Below are 17,546 nucleotides of genomic sequence, written 5' to 3' on the forward strand. Positions count from 1 at the left end.
CACTTGTGCCTTTCTCCTTTCAGCTACCCAAGAACTGCAACCTGGTCAGGTAGTGGTGGAAGTGAAAGAGGTGGAAGAGCAGGAAAACACATCATCAATTGATTTCATGCTCGCAGACACTATCTCAGTTGCCAACCTTTAGATGATAGCTTAGAGGTGGAACCTGCACATGGTGAGATACCAGGCACGAGTGACCTGCAGGCAGGGCAGGGGACAAGGGTAGCATAGATGCCGGAGGGCGAGGCCACACTCAGGTTCTGCTGCAGAGGATTCAAATGAGGACTTTAATGGGGTGGCAGACAGAAGAAGGCTTGGTGCCTTGCGGTCAATATCAAGCAGCATGGAAGAATCCAGCACCAACTTGGCAAAGGGCTTTGTGTGGAATATGGAGCCCATCCTCTCCAACATGGAAGTAGCGACTAACTCAATGAGAACAGCTGCACACCCATCTACAAAGCAGTATCTGATGGCCAATGCCACAGCGTCCACTACAGAGTGGAAGCTCAGACAGAAGCCATACAAGCCCAGCTTGCTGCCATGCAAGCTTATACTGCTGCCATCATGACTGCAGATACAAGTGTTCAAAGAGACTTTCAGGGTCCCACAGCAGTCTGGCAATCTGTCCTCTAATACATTGCTAGGTTTGCTAAGGTGCTGACCTACAGGAGTGGCAGTGGCACCATGGACTTCAGTTAGAGCTTCCACTACAGCGCTCAGATGTTGGATGGTTTCTTCTTGTGGTCCAAATTCTGCGCAACGCCAATTCTCAGGATGACAGTATTTGTCCTTTCACCACTGCCATTCCTCCAGCCAGCACAGGCTGTTGCTGTCCATGCCGAGATGGTGTGGTCTGAAGCCGGCCTCTTAGGGTCAAAGTTGCTTGCGGTCATCCTGCAGGACCATCTGCAGTCTCCTCTGCTGAAAGGCAGCAGCCTCCTACCAGCTATAATGCCGGCACTGGAGTCACACTGTATAGGAGCACTAGGACAGGCAAAGGCACATGGAAGACATGCACTAAGAGAATACACAAGGCTATTAGTTGACTGTTGTTTGTAATATGACAATGTTTCATTTATGAATTTGGGTTGGAATGTTTGTTTTGTGGTTGCTTTTATTTTAACATTGTGGCCAAGAGAACGCTGTAATGGTCAGTAACAAAGGGAAGGTAAGGTGTGGGAGTGTATGTGAATGGAGAATTAGGGTTGCATTCACTGGTACTACATACATACAAGCATACAAACATACAAATTAGGAGCAGGAGTAGGTCACTTGGCCCCTCAAGCCTGCTTCGCCATTCAATAAGATCATGGTTGATCAGATTGTAAGCTCGAATCCACACTCCCGCCTACCCCCGATAACCTTTCACCCCTTGTTTACCAAGAAGCTATCTATGGCTGCCTGAAAAATATTTAAAGACTCTGCTTCCACTGCCTTCTGAGGAAGAGAATTCCAAAGACTCACAACCCTCTGAGAGAAAAAAGTTGTCTTTATCTCTGCCTTAAATGGGCGACACCTTGTTTATAAATAGTGACCCTTAGTTCTAGATTTTCCCACAAGGGGAAACATCCTTTCCATATCCACCCTGTCAGGACCCCTCAGGATCTTATATGTTTCAATCAAGTCACCTCTTACTCTTCTAAACTCCAGCTGATACAAGCCTAGTCTGTCCAACCTTTCCTCATAAGACAACATGCCCATTCCAGGTATTAGTGCAGTAAACCTTTGAACTGCTTCCAACTCATTTACATCCTTCCTTAAATAATGAGACCAATACTGTACACAGTACTCCAGATGTGGTCTCACCAATGCCCTGTATAACTGAAGCACAACCTCCCTACATTTGTATTCAATTCCCTTCGCAATAAACGATAACATTCTATTAGCTTTCCTAATTGCTTGCTGTACCTTTTGCAATTCATGCACTTGAACACCCAGAACCCTCTGCATCTCAGAGCTCTGCAATCTCTCACCATTTAGATAAAATGCTTCTTTTTATTCTTCCTGTCAAAATGGACAATTTCATATTTTTCTACATTATACTCCATTTGCCAGATCTTTGCCCACTCACTTAACCTATCAATATCCCTTTGTAGCCTCCTTATGTCCTATTCACAACTTACCTTCCTACCTATCTTTGCGTCATCAGCAAATTTAGCAATCATACCTTCAGCCCCTTCATCGAAGTCGGTTATATAAATTGTAAAAAGTTGAGGCCCCAGCATTGATCCCTGCGACACACCACTCATTACATATTGCCAACCAGAAAATGACCCATTTATGCCTACTCTCTGTTTCCTGTTAGCTAGCCAATCTTCTATCCATGCCAATATGTTACCCCCTGCACCATGAGCTTTTATTTTCCGCAATAACTTTTGATGTGACACCTTATCAAGTGCCTTCTGGAAATCTAAGTACAGTACATCCACCGGTTCTCCTTTATGCACAGCACATGTTACTTCTTCAAAGAACTTCAATAAATTGATTAAACATGATTTCCCTTTCATAAAACCATGTTGACTCTGCCTGATTACCTTGAATTTTTCTAAGTGCCCTGCTATAACATCTTTTATAATAGCTTCTAACATTTTCCCAAAGACAGATGTTAAGCTAACTGGCCTGTAATTTCTTGCTTTCCGTCTCCCTCCCTTTTTGAATAAAGGAGTTACATTCACTATTTTCTAATCTAAAGGAACCTTCCCTGAATCTAGGGAATTTTGGAAAATTTAAACAAACGCATCAACTATCTCACTAGCCACTTCTTTTAAGAGCCTAGGATGAAGTCCATTAGGACCCGAGGACTTGTCAGCCCGCAGCTCCAACAATTTGCTCAGTACCACTTCCCTGGTGATTGTAATTTTCTTGAGTTCCTCCCTCTCTTCCATTTCCTGATTTATAGCTATTTCTGAGATGTTACTTTATCTCTCTTTATCCTCTATAGTGAAGAATGATGCAAAATACCTGTCAGTTCATCTGCCATCTCCTTATTTTCCATTTTTAATTCCCCAAACTCACTTTCTTTCGGATCAACGCTCACTTTGTTAACTCTTCTTTTTTAAATATCTATCTGTACTGCAGTTGAATGAGTTGATCATGGACAACCCAGCAATAAAAGGGATGTGTTGATTGTCTCCTCTCTTCCTACTTCTCCTCCTCTTCCTACCCAACCTCCTCCTTCCTCCTCCCCCTCCTCAGCTGGTCACCATATAGCTAATGGCAAGGGCTGTCCCCTCATGATAGTGAGGTTGTGCAGCATGCAGCAGACCACAACGAATCTTGCCCCATACTCTGCCAAATACTGCAGGGCTCCTCAACAGTGGCCCAGACAGTGGAAGCGTTGTTTAAGCATCCTAATGATCTGCTCAATCACATTTCCTGTGGCACTATGGCTTTCGCTATATGCTTGCTGCCCACATGTGCGTGGGTTGCACACCGAAGTCATGAGCCACGTGGACAGCAGATAGGTGGTATCCTACAGTAGCCACCCTCTGGTTTGTCATGGTGGCTGAAATGTAGATGGTATAGAGGACTGCTGCAGAGTGAAGGCATCATGACCATTGTCAGGATACTGAGCGTTTACCAGCATGATACATTGTATATGGTCGCACAACACATTGTATATGGGGAGGCAGTGGTGTAATGGTAATGTCACTGGACTAGTAATCCAGAGCCCATGCTAATGCTGTGGGTACATGGGTTCAAATCCTACCATGGCAGATGGTGAAATTTGAATTTATTTATTAAATCTGGAATTAAAAAAGCTAGTCTAATGGAACCACAGTTGATTGTTGTAAAAACCCATCTGGTTCACTTTTGTTCTTTAGGGAAGGAAATTTGCTGTCCTCACCTGGTCTGGCCTACATGTGACACCAGACCCACGACACTGCGGTTGACTTTGAAATGGCCTAGCAAGCCATTCAGTTCAAGGGAAATTAGGGATGGGCAATAAATGTTGGCCTGAACATTGAAGGAGTGGAATTCCTTTTGGTTGCAGTGCACTTCAGAGTTGACATGTGGCATCTGCAGACCAATGTACATGCAGTCTGTTAAACCTCAGATAGCCAAGTGGTGAAGGATAGAACTGGAGCTGAATCTTTATACATTTACAAGCTTTTATTTTACAGAAGCACAGATTACATATTGTGCACCTCAAGATCCATCCACCAGTTTCAGCCTGCTCCTATATCTATGAGCACAGGTGAATTCCCAGTTAATTTCCATCACCTAAATACAATTAAACACCCAATTAATATAAAATTAATACAGTCAGTGGCACCCTGCACCATGGGGATCCTCTTGAAGCTGCAGGCTTGCTTTGCCTGCTTCTCTCTGGTAAGAGATGAAATGTATTTAGCTTTTTTGGAATACACAGCCTTATCCACAGTGGATTGCAAACTTGGAGATGTTGCAGATATTGTCTGCTCCAGACTGGAAGCAGCAAGACACATAAAAGTTCATGGCCATACTAATGCTTTGTCAGCCACTGGCAATTCCATCATCGCCCTGATCTGAAGCTGGTGTGTCTGCAACAGGTGGCACATTTCAGTGAGGACCTCCTTAGTGAAGCAGAAACATCTGACATAAAAACAAGAAATGCTGGAACCACTCAGCAGGTCTGGCAGCATGTTTGGAAAGAGAAGCAGAGTTAACGTTTCGGGTCAGTAACCCTTCTTCGGAACTGACAAATATTAGAAATGTCACAGGTTATAAGCAAGTGAGGTGGGGCTGGGGCAAGAGATAACGGAGAAGGTGTAGATTGGACAAGGCCACATAGCTGACCAAAAGGTCATGGAGCAAAGGCAAACAATATGCTAATAGTGTGTTGAAAGACAAAGCATTAGTACAGATAAGGTGTTAACGGACTGAATATTTAACAGCTGCAAGTACAAACATGATAAAAACTGTGGGTAAGCAAACTGAACAAACTAAGATGAAATGAAATAAATGCAAAAAAAAAGATTGTAAAAAATGTAAAAAAAAAGAAAAAAAAGAAAAAATAACTAAAAATGAAAGTAAAATGGGGGGCTGTCATGCTCTGAAATTATTGAACTCAATGTTCAGTCCGGCAGGCTGTAGTGTGCCTAATCGGTAGATGAGATGATGTTCCTCGAGCTTGCGTTGATGTTCACTGGAACACTGCAGCAATCCCAGGACAGAGATATGAGCATGAGAGCAGGGGGGAGTGTTGAAATGGCAAGCAACCGGAAGCTCAAGGTCCTGCTTGCGGACTGAGTGGAGGTGTTCCGCAAAGTGATCACCCAGTCTGCGCTTGGTCTCCCCAATGTAGAGGAGACCACATTGTGAGCAGCGAATACAGTATACTACATTGAAAGAAGTACATGTAAATTGCTGCTTCACCTGAAAGGAGTGTTTGGGGCCTGGGATAGTGAGGAGAGAGGAGGTAAATGGGCAGGTATTACACCTCCTGCGATTGCAGGGGAAGGTGCCATGGGACGGGGACGAGGTAGTGGGGGTAATGGAGGAGTGGACCAGGGTGTCGCGGACGGAATGATCCCTTCGGAATGCTGACAGGGGAAGGGAGGGGAAGATGCGTTTGGTAGTGAAACATCTGAAGCACTGTTCTTTGCTGAGGTTCAGTTAGGAGAAATGCTCCCTGAATAATCTGGGCAGCAATGGCCTCCTGCTGATAGCCCTTCTCTTCCTCCCTCTTCCAGCAGCCACAGGGATGTAAAATACTGCACTCATGTCTGGCAGCAAGTGGGTTGTACAGAATCCTTGAAGTCAGGACAAAGTTCTTCAACACTTGCCACATCAAAACCCTATAGACTTCAGCAACGTTAAACAACTATGGAAGCCAACTTCTCCAATTGCAGGAAAAGCCAGTAGAATACTGAAAGGAGTTAATGATCCTTTTAATTAGCACTGGTGCAGGGTCCTTCCTGTTGCTGAATGCATGTTCAACTTTGCGATGTTAAGGGAGGCAGTTAAATGGAATGTTGAGCTCCAAAATGGCAGCGTTGGTGTCAACTCAGCATTACATGCTGATTAGCATCGCTAGCTGCCTGCTCTGCAAAATTCTGGAAGATATTCTCTGCACATGTGCCAATGACCTGTCCAGAAATGTGTGCAAACCCTGAAGATGCTACTTTGGAGGTAAAAGAGCACCCAAAAAAATGGGCACTAGCATCTGAATTTTGTGGCCTTAAAGTAGTTGCATGCCACCAGGTTACGTTTCATTATGGTTCAGTGTGGGAACCACCGAATCACCTGGATCTGCTTTGCAATCAAATTCTGTGCATACACATGAGATATTTGTGCAACAATCTTGAGTAACCTTAGGGAAATAGTGATGCAGTAAGAAAGGTAAACCCACACTGATTTTTTTCCAACAAATGCAGTCAAGCAAACGGAACCCAAGAATGGCTAATGAAATGTGATGGTGTTTGCCTCAGTAGTTAGACCAGGAATAACTTCATGCCTTGCTTACTTTATTTCAATTGTGGTCGCTTGTTCACAGGTATTGGCTACAGTAAGCAATTATTAACCTGCTTCATGAACTACTACATTCTGTCCATTCATTTTGGTTGTAGACATATTTTATGTAAATTTGTATGTTTGGTTATTTTGCACCTCGGAATTTGCAGCAGCTTTTTCTGGGACTAGCAGGGATTTGACATTCCTTATTTACTTCTTTGCAAAAAAAAAATCTCACGAGTAGAGTTGTGGAATGTTTGGTGTATTTTGCTTTGTGTATTTCTGCTCGTCCAAAAAAAAGTTGAAAAGGCAAGCAACTGGAAAGAAAAAAAGAGACCAATTTAGTTGAAGGCCATTAATGATGAACCTGTGTAAGATTTCATACTTACTCTCGTTTACTTACTGAGTTTAGGAAGTATTTCACAGTATTACCAGAGAAATTAGAGAATTGACTTGAACAAAGGAGTTTTCTGTCTGAGGGCACTGGTGTTCTGGCCACCAGTGTTTAAAACACAGTGGAACAGAGAGAAAAAGGGGAGAGGACAGTCAGGAATACAGATGGCATAGAAGGTGAACAGTTCCAACCAAAATAGTGTTCTGCAAACAGTTCAGCACCCTGTTCATAATGAAGGAACAGTGTATTAGGAGGCTCAGTCTCACCAGGAGGTTGCTACTGGAGGTGTACCACCTAGTCCTCAAAAATCTTCCGAGGTAATGAGGATCTGTAATCACTGTCATTCATGCGAAAGGCTGCCACTACCCTTAACAATAATGAAATAAAGACCCTTCCCGATGCCCATAAAGGACATGTCAAGAGTCAACCACTTTAATTGTTGGGCTTGGACAGTTTATTTACTGCATAATGAAAGAATAACAAGTTTCAGATAATCCTAGTGGTGAATTAAATATTTTAAGTTGTGCAGAGCTCATGACGTATTCTTGTTGCTGTGCTTGTTTCTTCTTTATTTCAGGAAAAGCCAGTAGAATACTGAAAGTAGTTAATAATCCCTTTAATTAGCACTGGTGCAGGTCCTTCCTGTTGCTGAATGCATGTTCAACTGTGCGATGTTAAGAGAGGCCGTTAGATGGAGTGTTGAGCTCCAAAATGGCAGCCTTGGTGTCAAATCAGTGTTACACACTGATTAACATCTTGATGTGCTCCAAAGTGTTCCCCTAGTGAAAGGAATAGCTTTAAGGGATGTTTGCATAGCCAAGTAGCAAATATCTGCGACAAATTGATGAACCTTCATCAGTGCTATGGGATTTTGCTGCTGTAGCTGCTTTGAATGCTGTCACTTGTGCAGGGCGATGTTACAGTGCCACTTGGCTCTTCATATAACAGTCCACACATTCACCTGCTGGAGGGCATCTCCAAACAAAGCCCACTGATCTGCATGCATATAAAACACTTGCCTTTTATGAGGTCTTAAAAGTTCTTCCTCAATGCTGCCTATAAATGTTGTCCAAGTTGAAGCCAACCACAATGAAGTTTGGACCCTAATGTTAGCATAGGAAACATTTATGGGAGATGCTTTTACACTGCTGATGGCTCGTGTGAGTGAGGTCTGTACTGCAGACGCTGCTGGTGTTCCCACCTGATCAGTGACCGATTATTACACAGACAACCAATACACCATGACATCACTCCTGTTGGAGATGGTATTCGATATTTGTGTATTTGATTCATCCATCGTTACCCATTTTCTAATCTCTTGTGCAAGTGAACTCCCAGTACTATGCTGCAGTGTCAGTATTCTCATATAGATCAGGCCTCTCTTGTATCAACGGACCCCTGATTAGCCATCACCAATGCTAGTTCTTCATTATCAGTTCTCCGTAATTTACCCTGTGATTTACCCTAAATACATAGTACAATGTGCTTTTGAACAAACAGAATGTAATGACAGCTTGATGTAACATCTGCAAATTATGGAATACATGATTACAACGGTACATATCCTTAGATCTTCCCTACGCTGCAGTCTCCACAGTCCCAAGACTTTCTAAATGCTTATTCTTGTGCAAATTTACAATAGCTTGCTCATGTTGTAGTGAGTTTGTGAATTCCAAAGCTTCACCATGCATTCTACCTTGTGATCCCTATTATTTGCCAGTTTTCCCTTTAACAATAGAAGCAGGAGAATGTGACATAGTGACTTGTTGATGGAAATCTCTTCCTGCAATAAATTCAGTCTTCCACTGTGCCAGAGCCACTGAATTTGCATACTCCTGCCAGTTTTGCATATATATCTTGCTACATCATTGCCAACATTTCTGTGTCAGTCATAAACTTTTAACAACTACAGTACTACTTCCCCTCATGTCTATATATGTGCTATGCTCCTAATTTATGGCAATATTTTTGTTCTTTTTATGTCTTCTTTCAGACCTTCGGCCAGGATCTCTGAGTCATGGAAGAAGTGTTCATTCTGCTGTCACATATTGCTCTGTTAATCACTTTATTTGCATGCTGCAGAATAGTTTGCCTCATGAAGAATATACATACAAAGTATTCTGCTATTGTGGTTACCAGAACCTCAAGCCTGTCTGCCATTCGGTTATATATAGCTAAACTGTATCTCAGCTCCATTTACCTGCCAAGGTTCCATAATTCTTAATATCTTCACTTAACAAAAATCTATCAATTTCAGTTTTGAAATTTTCTATTGGCCCAGCCTCAACAGGTTTTTGGGGGAATAAAACTGGGGAAAACTCAGAGGGTCTTATCAAATGAGCTTTTTCTTTTGTGGCATGCTGGTGTTTTTTCCCCAAAGATTCTGTACTCCACAGCTGGATTTTTGATTTGTTGTATGATTTGTTAACTGTTTGAGATGATGAAAAGATCATTATTATAACCAGGTTGTGGTTGGCTTCTTCACGCCATTGACAAAATTACATGTTTGAAAGCTGTGCATTTCCCACAGTTTCATTAGTGATTCAACAATTTTGATTTTTAAAAAAACATGCTGTCCTATACTTAATAAGAGAAATGTTCAACCCCGGTATGTTTGAATAGGGGCTGGAGAATTATCCAGAGATCCAAATCGATAGATTCCTGACTGAATCATACAATGTTTAATCTTCTGGCTGGCCTTTTATGCTGGTCTAAAGTGCTCTCTTACATTCTGTAACCTAAGTTTTTAAAATGGATTGAATATTTTGCTCCATTTTAAGTTTTCTGGAGGCTGAAGAAGTTGAAACAAGAGATGCGAAATGCTTGTACCTCTGGTGGACTGCCAGACCAAGTCTTAGGCATGCGACCATGTGTACAGACCTAGGCACAGCTACGCAGAAATTCCCAAGAACAATTTCATTTCAAGCCTGCACTTCAGCAGAAAAGGCAATGATCAAATCGTGCCATCTGGTGGAATCTGTCAATCCTCAGTACAGGGCTGACATTTTTGTTATGTATTCTGGTCTGTCACGGATATCAACTTGGATTCGATGGTGTCAGTTGCTCCCTTAAGCAGTCTGTTTGCTTGCTTTTGTGCAGAAGTGAACTCCCACTGCCCTGCATCTGTAGCATAGCAGTGAGATTTGGGAGGCCTCGTAATGAAACTCCCTTGTGATTTGGACCAAATCTCTGCATCTTCAGTGCTCTTTTGATCTCTCCAAAGGCAGTTCGAATTAACATTAGGCATTGTTTGTAGGCTATTTTATTTCACAGTACGTAAAACATGTTGAATACTGAGGAGGATGAAAATCACTTGGTGCCAGCAGTTCAACTTCTGTTTATGAGCTGTTATATAAAAAAGAATACCTGTACACAAACTCAATTGGGATGGATTTTTACTTAATGTCATCTGATCTACTGACAATACCGATTATATCTGCCTCACACTCTTTCTGCTGCTTTCTGCTGCCTTCGAGTCTTAGAGTCATATGGCACAGAATAAAGTAGGGTGCTAATAGAAATAGATTAGTACTGAAAAGTTTTTGCAAGCAGGAGTCCCAACTCCAAGCTGTCATCGATGAGACCTTCAATTAAGTGCCTGATCTGTCCAGTGTACGAATAGTTTTAACCATATGTGCACAATGCAATGGCCTATTACACATTCATCATCGTGGTGCTCTGTACGAACTAAGTACCATGGGTTGCACATCATTTGATCTGCTGCTACCTTATTTCGCACTATCAGAAGAAAACTATCTGGACCAAGTGCAAATAACATGTAACCAACTATAAACACATTTGGGTCCACCAGCTTCTCACATTCAGTGGCATCAGTTGCTTTCATAAATGGAACCCACAATCTTTTTGTGATAGAGTATCTTTTTAAACAATAACTTAACCCAGGGAGATGGCAATGGTAAACCCTCGCAATTGGAACTGAATATTTTGCCTGTACTCCCATATGCCACTCCAACATTAAGCTAAACATAAACAGTCATCGCTTTTTATCAGTATTGTACCATATGTGTACACACATTCTTTTTTGTTGAATTTAACAGATAGGGGAGAAAATTGCTGAGAGTTTTATGAGATTGTTACTTTGGGGTTGGCGGTTACATTTCTCCTCCAAACTGCTGATTTAGATCTCAGATTAATACTGGTTTAACTATCATTGCTCTCTTTGTTATAAAATTAAGTGATTTGGTTTAGGTAGGGCAGGAGCTTTGGGACGCCGATGCCAGGAATCAGACTGGCGGATCTATTTTCCTGGAGGTGGCCTCCTAATTGGTCACCTCCAAGCTTGCCATCCAATTAAGGACAATGGGTGGGCTCCTGATGCTGCTGGTCCAATTACAGAGCTGGCAGTGCTGAAGCCATGGCAGCCCCGACGAAAGAGGTGGGCACTGCTGAGGCAGATAGGAGAAAGCGAGGGTGGCTCAAAATGGAGGCGCTCTGAGGAGTGATATTTAAATTTTTTAGAGGGGCCAAGCAGGCAGCCCCCTCTGATCAGTGAAGAAATCCTTGCCAGTGGCTCCAGTGGAACCCCAGCCTGACGCAGGGAGGCCACCTCCATTGAGTGGTAGCCTCCCGACAGGGCTGCAAAATGTCAGCAGGCCCTCTAAATTGCCCCTAATTGGGGACTTAATTATTTAAATTGATTGCCCACTGTCTTGCAACAGGCAGCTGATCCACATTCCTGCCCACTCCTGGGAAACTTCCCCAGTGGTGAGAATGCATCAGGGAGCCATCCCAATGCAGCTCCCGGCTAATTTACTGCCCCCCCGCCACCTCCAGTCCTGCCACCCCAGTGCCGGAAAAATTCTGCCAAACAAGTGAATGATTTTCATGAGGATGTAACTAGTAGAACAGATAAGGGCGAACCAGTGGATGTGGTGTATTTGGACTTTCAGAAGGCTTTCGATAAGGTCCCACATAAGAGATTAGCATGCAAAATTAAAGCACATGGGATTGGGGGTAAGGTACTGACATGGATAGAGAACTGGTTGGCAGACAGGAAACAAAGAGTAGGAATAAATGGGTCTTTTTCCGAGTGGCAGGCAGTGACTAGTGGGGTACCACAGGGATCAGTGCTAGGACCCCTATTCACAATATATATTAATGATATATGAGGGAATTAAATGTAACATATCCAATTTTGCAGATGACACAAAGCTGGGTGGGAGTGTGAGCTGTGAGGAGGATGCAGAGAAGCTCCAGTGTGATTTGGACAGGTTGAGTGAGTGGGCAAATACATGGCAGATGCAGTATAATGTGGATAAATGTGAGGTTATCCACTGTGGTGGCAAAAACAGAAAGGCAGATTATTATCTGAACGGCGATAGATTGGAAAAGGGGGAGGTGCAGCAACACCTGGGTGTCCCTGTGCACCAGTCGCTGAAAGTTAGCATGCAGGTGCAGCAGACAGTTAAGAAGGCAAATGGTATGTTGGCCTTCATAGTGAGAGGATCCAAGTACAGGAGCAAGGATGTCTTGCTGTAATAATACAAGGCCTTGGTGAGACCACATCTGGACTATTATTTGCAGTTTTGGTCTCCTTATCTGAGGAAGGATGTTCTTGCTATAGAGGGAGTGCAGCGAAGATTCACCAGACTGATTCCTGGGATGGCAGGACTGACGTATGAAGAGAGATTGGGTCGATTAGGTTTGTATTCGCTGGAGTTTAGAAGAATGAGAGCGGATCTCATAGAAACCTACAAAATTCTAACAGGACTTGACAGACTAGATGCAGGAAGGATGTTCCCGATGGCGGGGGAATCCAGGACCAGGGATCACAGTCTAAGGATAAGGGGTTAGCCAATTAGGACTGAGATGAGGAGGGATTTCTTCACCCAGAGAGTGGTGAACCTGTGGAATTCTCGACCACAGAAAGCAGTTGAGGCAAAATCATTAAATATATTCAAGAAAGAGTTAGATATAGTGCTTAGGGCTAAAGGGATCAAGGGATATGGGGAGAACGTTGGTACAGGGTACTGAGTTTGAATGATCAGCCATGATCGTGTTGAATGGTGGTGCAGGCTCGAAAGGGCTGAATGGCCTACGCCTGCTCTTATTTTTCTATGTTTCTATGTTTCTATGATCAACCCATCATCTCCACGTCTGGCATTCCATGACAGCGTCTGAATCGTAGCATGACAAACCTTGCCCTTTCTAGCTCTGAACTGTGGCGAGGCAGCATTTTCAGTTTATTTCAAAGCTTTCTTTGTGCTGATGCAAGCTACTGCGAGAAGTATTTCCAGGAGTATTTAACCATGTTACGTTGTTTTTGGGGTTGCTGTCAAATTAGATTCAGATCCAGAGCTTCTCGTCAGTACTCCGTAGAACCAGTACTCCACACGATGTAAATTTTATGTTTTGTCTCACAAGGCAGGAGTGTCTGATTGTGAAGCTCCTATAAATGAAAGAGTTAGCTGCGAAGGATTGTCAGTTCCTCCTGAATCAGGTATATCTTCTATCAGAACTATCATAGGATCTATTTGACCAAGGAGGGTTGTATTTCAAAGAAGTAGAAAATGGTTTATGGTGTAAGCAGTACATATAGTAAGCTATATGTTCCGATATGGGCAAAAAGCTGGTGTAATGCTCAACAATTTACAACTGGGCCAATCTCGCAGGGCTTTTCATGATCAACCTTAATATTCAGGTTTGCTGATATTGAGCTGAATTTTCTTGGTCCTGCAGAAGCAGGGTAGGAGATGGAACTGGGAGCAAAATCAGAAAATATCGTGTTGGGGTGGCTACCTGACTGTTCCCCATCTCGGAGCATTCTTGCCGAAGGCAGGGTGAGTGCGGCAGAGGCTACCTGCTCAGCAGCAGCAGGTAGCCAATTAAGCCCATTATCGGCCAATGGGGGAAATAAGCCACTGCCACTGGAATCTTTGCAATGGTGGCCAGGTTCCTCGCTGAGGCCAGAGCCTGGAATCAAACCAGAGGCAGCCGCCCAGCTGCAAGCCAGGGGGCCATCGTGCCTCCTCTCAATCAGCCCAGTACGCACCCTCCAGGCTGCGACAACCACAGCTGGGCTGTAGGCCATCCTGTGGAGGAATTCTCCTTCCATAATTATAGCCTGGCAGCTGTGGCCTTGAGGAATTTTTAATTTCTAACAATCCTGAAGAGTGTGCCTCCATTTTGAGGTTCTCTCACAATCTCCTGCATGCCTCAGCAGCAATCTCCTCATCTCCCAGTGGACATCGCAGCGGGTCCTCTGAATGGGCCTCCCACTTCACTCGTCCGCCCACTGTCCTTGATTTGATGGGGCACCTGGAGGCAGCTTCTTAATTGGCCACCTCCAGGAAGATCATGAGTGACGTCCCACCACTGCCACTTCCAGGTTGCTGGACTAGCTGGCTTGTTCTTGCAGAGAGCTGGCATCAGTACGACAGGTCGAATGGCCTGCTTCTGTGCTGTGACCATTCTAATTGAGCCCAACATCAGGGTCCCTACAATCTCGGCAAAATCCAGCCCATTGAGTCTGAAACATAGGAACAGGAGTGGGTTATTTAGCCCCTCAAGCTTGCCACACCATTCAATGAGATCATGGCTGATCTGTGACCTAACTCCACCTACCTACCTTTTCCCCATATCACTGAATACACTTGGTTAACAAAATTGTATCAATCTCAGATTTAAAATCAATAATTAAATTAGCATAATTTGCAATTTGCAAAAGAGAGTTCCAAACTTCTACTACCTTTTGTGTGTAGAAATGGTTTTTAATTTCACTCCTGAAGATCTAGTTCTTTATTAAATGCCTTCTGGAAGTTCATATAAATAACATCCACAGACATTCCCCTGCCCATTACTTTAGTCACCTCTTCAAAAACCCCAATCAGGTTCATCAGGCATAACCTACCCTTTACAAATCCATGTTAGCTCTCTCTAATCAGCTGAACATTTTCAAGTGTTCACTGTAGAAATTTCCCAACAATAGGTGTTAGGTTAATTGGCCTGTAATTACCCGGTTTCCCTGTCTCACCTTTCTTAAATAGTGGGGCGGCATGCACAATTTTCCAAATTAAAGGAACGGTTCCCAAATCAAGCGATCTTTGGAAGATTATAGTTAGGACATCTGCCATGTTCTCAACTACATCTTTTAAAACAGTGGGATGAAAATCATCTGGTCTTGGGGATTTGTCACACTTTAGTGCCATTGTTTTCTTCATTACTGTTATTTTGCTTACATTAATTTTGGTGAGTCCCTGACCCTAATTCAATATTAGTTTCATTGGGATGTCCAGTGTGTTAACCTGTTCTTCTACTGCAATTACTGACACAAATTAATTATTCAACATGATCACCATCTTCTTATTTTCATTGACTATATCACCATTATATCTTTTCAAGGGCTCACATTGCTCCTGACCACCCTCTTTTTACAAATATAATTGTACATTTTTGTGTTGATTTTGATATGCCTTGCAAGTTGGTTTTCATAATCCTTTTTCTAGCTCTTACTATTTGTTTTGTCACCCTTTGCTGTTCTTTGTATTTTTCACATTCATCAGCATGCTATTTTTTGCATTTTTGAGCTTTACCAAATAGTTAGGTCGAAATAGCATGAGTCAGCAGTCATAAAGGAACACTTATAAAGGAAATAAAGGAATATTTAAAGGAACACGGCTAATTAAAGATATGTGTCAGGTTGGTTCATTTGGTATCTTTAATTAGCCATATTCCTTTAAACATTGCGCAGCAGTGAGATTTGGACTTGCAGGAGGAACAAGTCACAGAGTACAGAGCCTCCTTCAGTCTCTCTGCAATCAATGTAGCTGGAATGCTTGCAGTACATCACACATTCTCTGCTGCTGCTCTGGAACTTTCCTGTTCGTTGTCAGCCCCCAAGGCACAGTATCTGCATCCAGCTGAGCAGAGTTTGGAGCATTCTGCATCCTCTGACGCAGATCCTCAGGTGCAGCCATAGTCTCCACTATCTGCTCATGTTCACTTGTGATGTGTGAACCACCAGGTGAAATCCTAACTATCTGCCTTACTGGTCCCACTGAAGTGTGAAGATCTGAGCTGGTGCATGGTCTCCATGAGAGCTGTGACAATGCACCCTCGGAGGGAGTGACCTCTTCTGAGGAGATGTTGGAGGCAGCAGTGTGGTAGATCACTTCCTGCAGGACACATGAAGTCCTTGTGAGAGATAAAGGACATGAATGCGTAATGTGAAGGTAAGAAAGTTTGATGTTATCATTATGTATATGATCATATTTAACTCTCAGTTGGCATAATTGTGAGTGGGTGTTATATGTAATGTGGCTGTTTGATATTTAATGCTGCCACGAGATAGCTGGAAGGCTCCCATCTCCCCATCTATGATCGCCAGGCATGCCGAGATTCCACTGATTTCTAGCACTTCCTCCTCTGCAGTTCTTAGCTGTGAGATCTGTGGAGATCCACCTCCTGTTCTCTGCTTGTCCCTCGTGTTGTGTGCTTTCTTCTACTGTAGTGAGGGAAAGAAGACATTAGTGAATGTAAAGACATGTGTTGAACAGATAGATGGAGTGCATTTGTTGAGGGTGACTATAAGGGAGAGGCATGACATTGCAAAAGGATGAAGATCACAAACTTATTATCCAGTCCCATAATATGATTCAGAGAAGAGCAGTGAGCTTTCTTGGTGTAATGGGCATCATTGCTCTCTCAAACAGCAAACAAAAACTATTGGTCTAAAAGCAAAATACTGCGGATGCTGGAAATCTGAAACAAAAACAAGAAATGCTGGATTCACTCAGCAGGTCTGGCAGCATCTGTGGAAAGAGAAGCAGAGTTAACGTTTCGGGTCAGTGACCCTTCTTCGGAACTGCCGAAGAAGGGTCACTGACCCGAAACGTTAACTCTGCTTCTCTTTCCACAGATGCTGCCAGACCTGCTGAGTGAATCCAGCATTTCTTGTTTTTGTTAAAAACTATTGGTCATTCATCTAATTTTCTGCTTGTAGTATTTTGCAGTGCAACAAATTGGCTGCGTGTTCACTCACATTACAGCTTTGAACAAATTTCAAAAGAAATTAGTTGGATTTGCAGTGTTTTGGGATGTCTTGAAATAAGGATCTATATGCATACTTTCCACATGAGGTCGGTCAAAAAAAAAATCTCAGCCTTTCTTACAGCTTTATGAGGTAAAACTTACCTTCCGGGAGAGCAGTGGAGAGGAGCGGACCTATGGAGAAAACACTGCGCGAGAGAAGTGGATAAATTGAGCCCGAGGATCGCGGCCTAGTCACTTACCTTCCTGGAGAGCAGCAGACCTGCAAGGAAAACACTGAGCGCGAGAAGAGGATAAATAGAGCCTGAAGGTCGCGGCCTGGTCACTTACCTTCCAGGAGTGGAGCGGAGAGGAGTCCAGGAGCGCCCGAGTTTGAAAACAAAGTGAGCAGTGATGTTACAGGAAAGCTGCAGGGTGATTGGTTGGTGAGTAACTGCTGTTAGGGAATATCTCTAAATAGCTGGGTAAGTAACTAAAAGTAAAGGAAAAGTTCTACAGTTTTCTTTATATATTAGGTAGTGGGTTTTTTTAGGGAATCAAGATCCCTAGTGCAAATAATCTAATTTTTGGGTAATTTAAGGGGATAAATTAAGGGTAAGTCATGGCAGGGCAACTCAGCAGCGTGGAGTGCTCATCCTGTGCAATGTGGGAAGTCAGGGACACTTCCAGTGTCCAGGGCGAACATGCGTGCAGGAAGTGTCTCCAGCTGCAG

Source organism: Heterodontus francisci, chromosome 20, assembly GCF_036365525.1.
Source record: "Heterodontus francisci isolate sHetFra1 chromosome 20, sHetFra1.hap1, whole genome shotgun sequence".
In the NCBI taxonomy this organism is placed as follows: Eukaryota; Metazoa; Chordata; class Chondrichthyes; order Heterodontiformes; family Heterodontidae; genus Heterodontus; species Heterodontus francisci.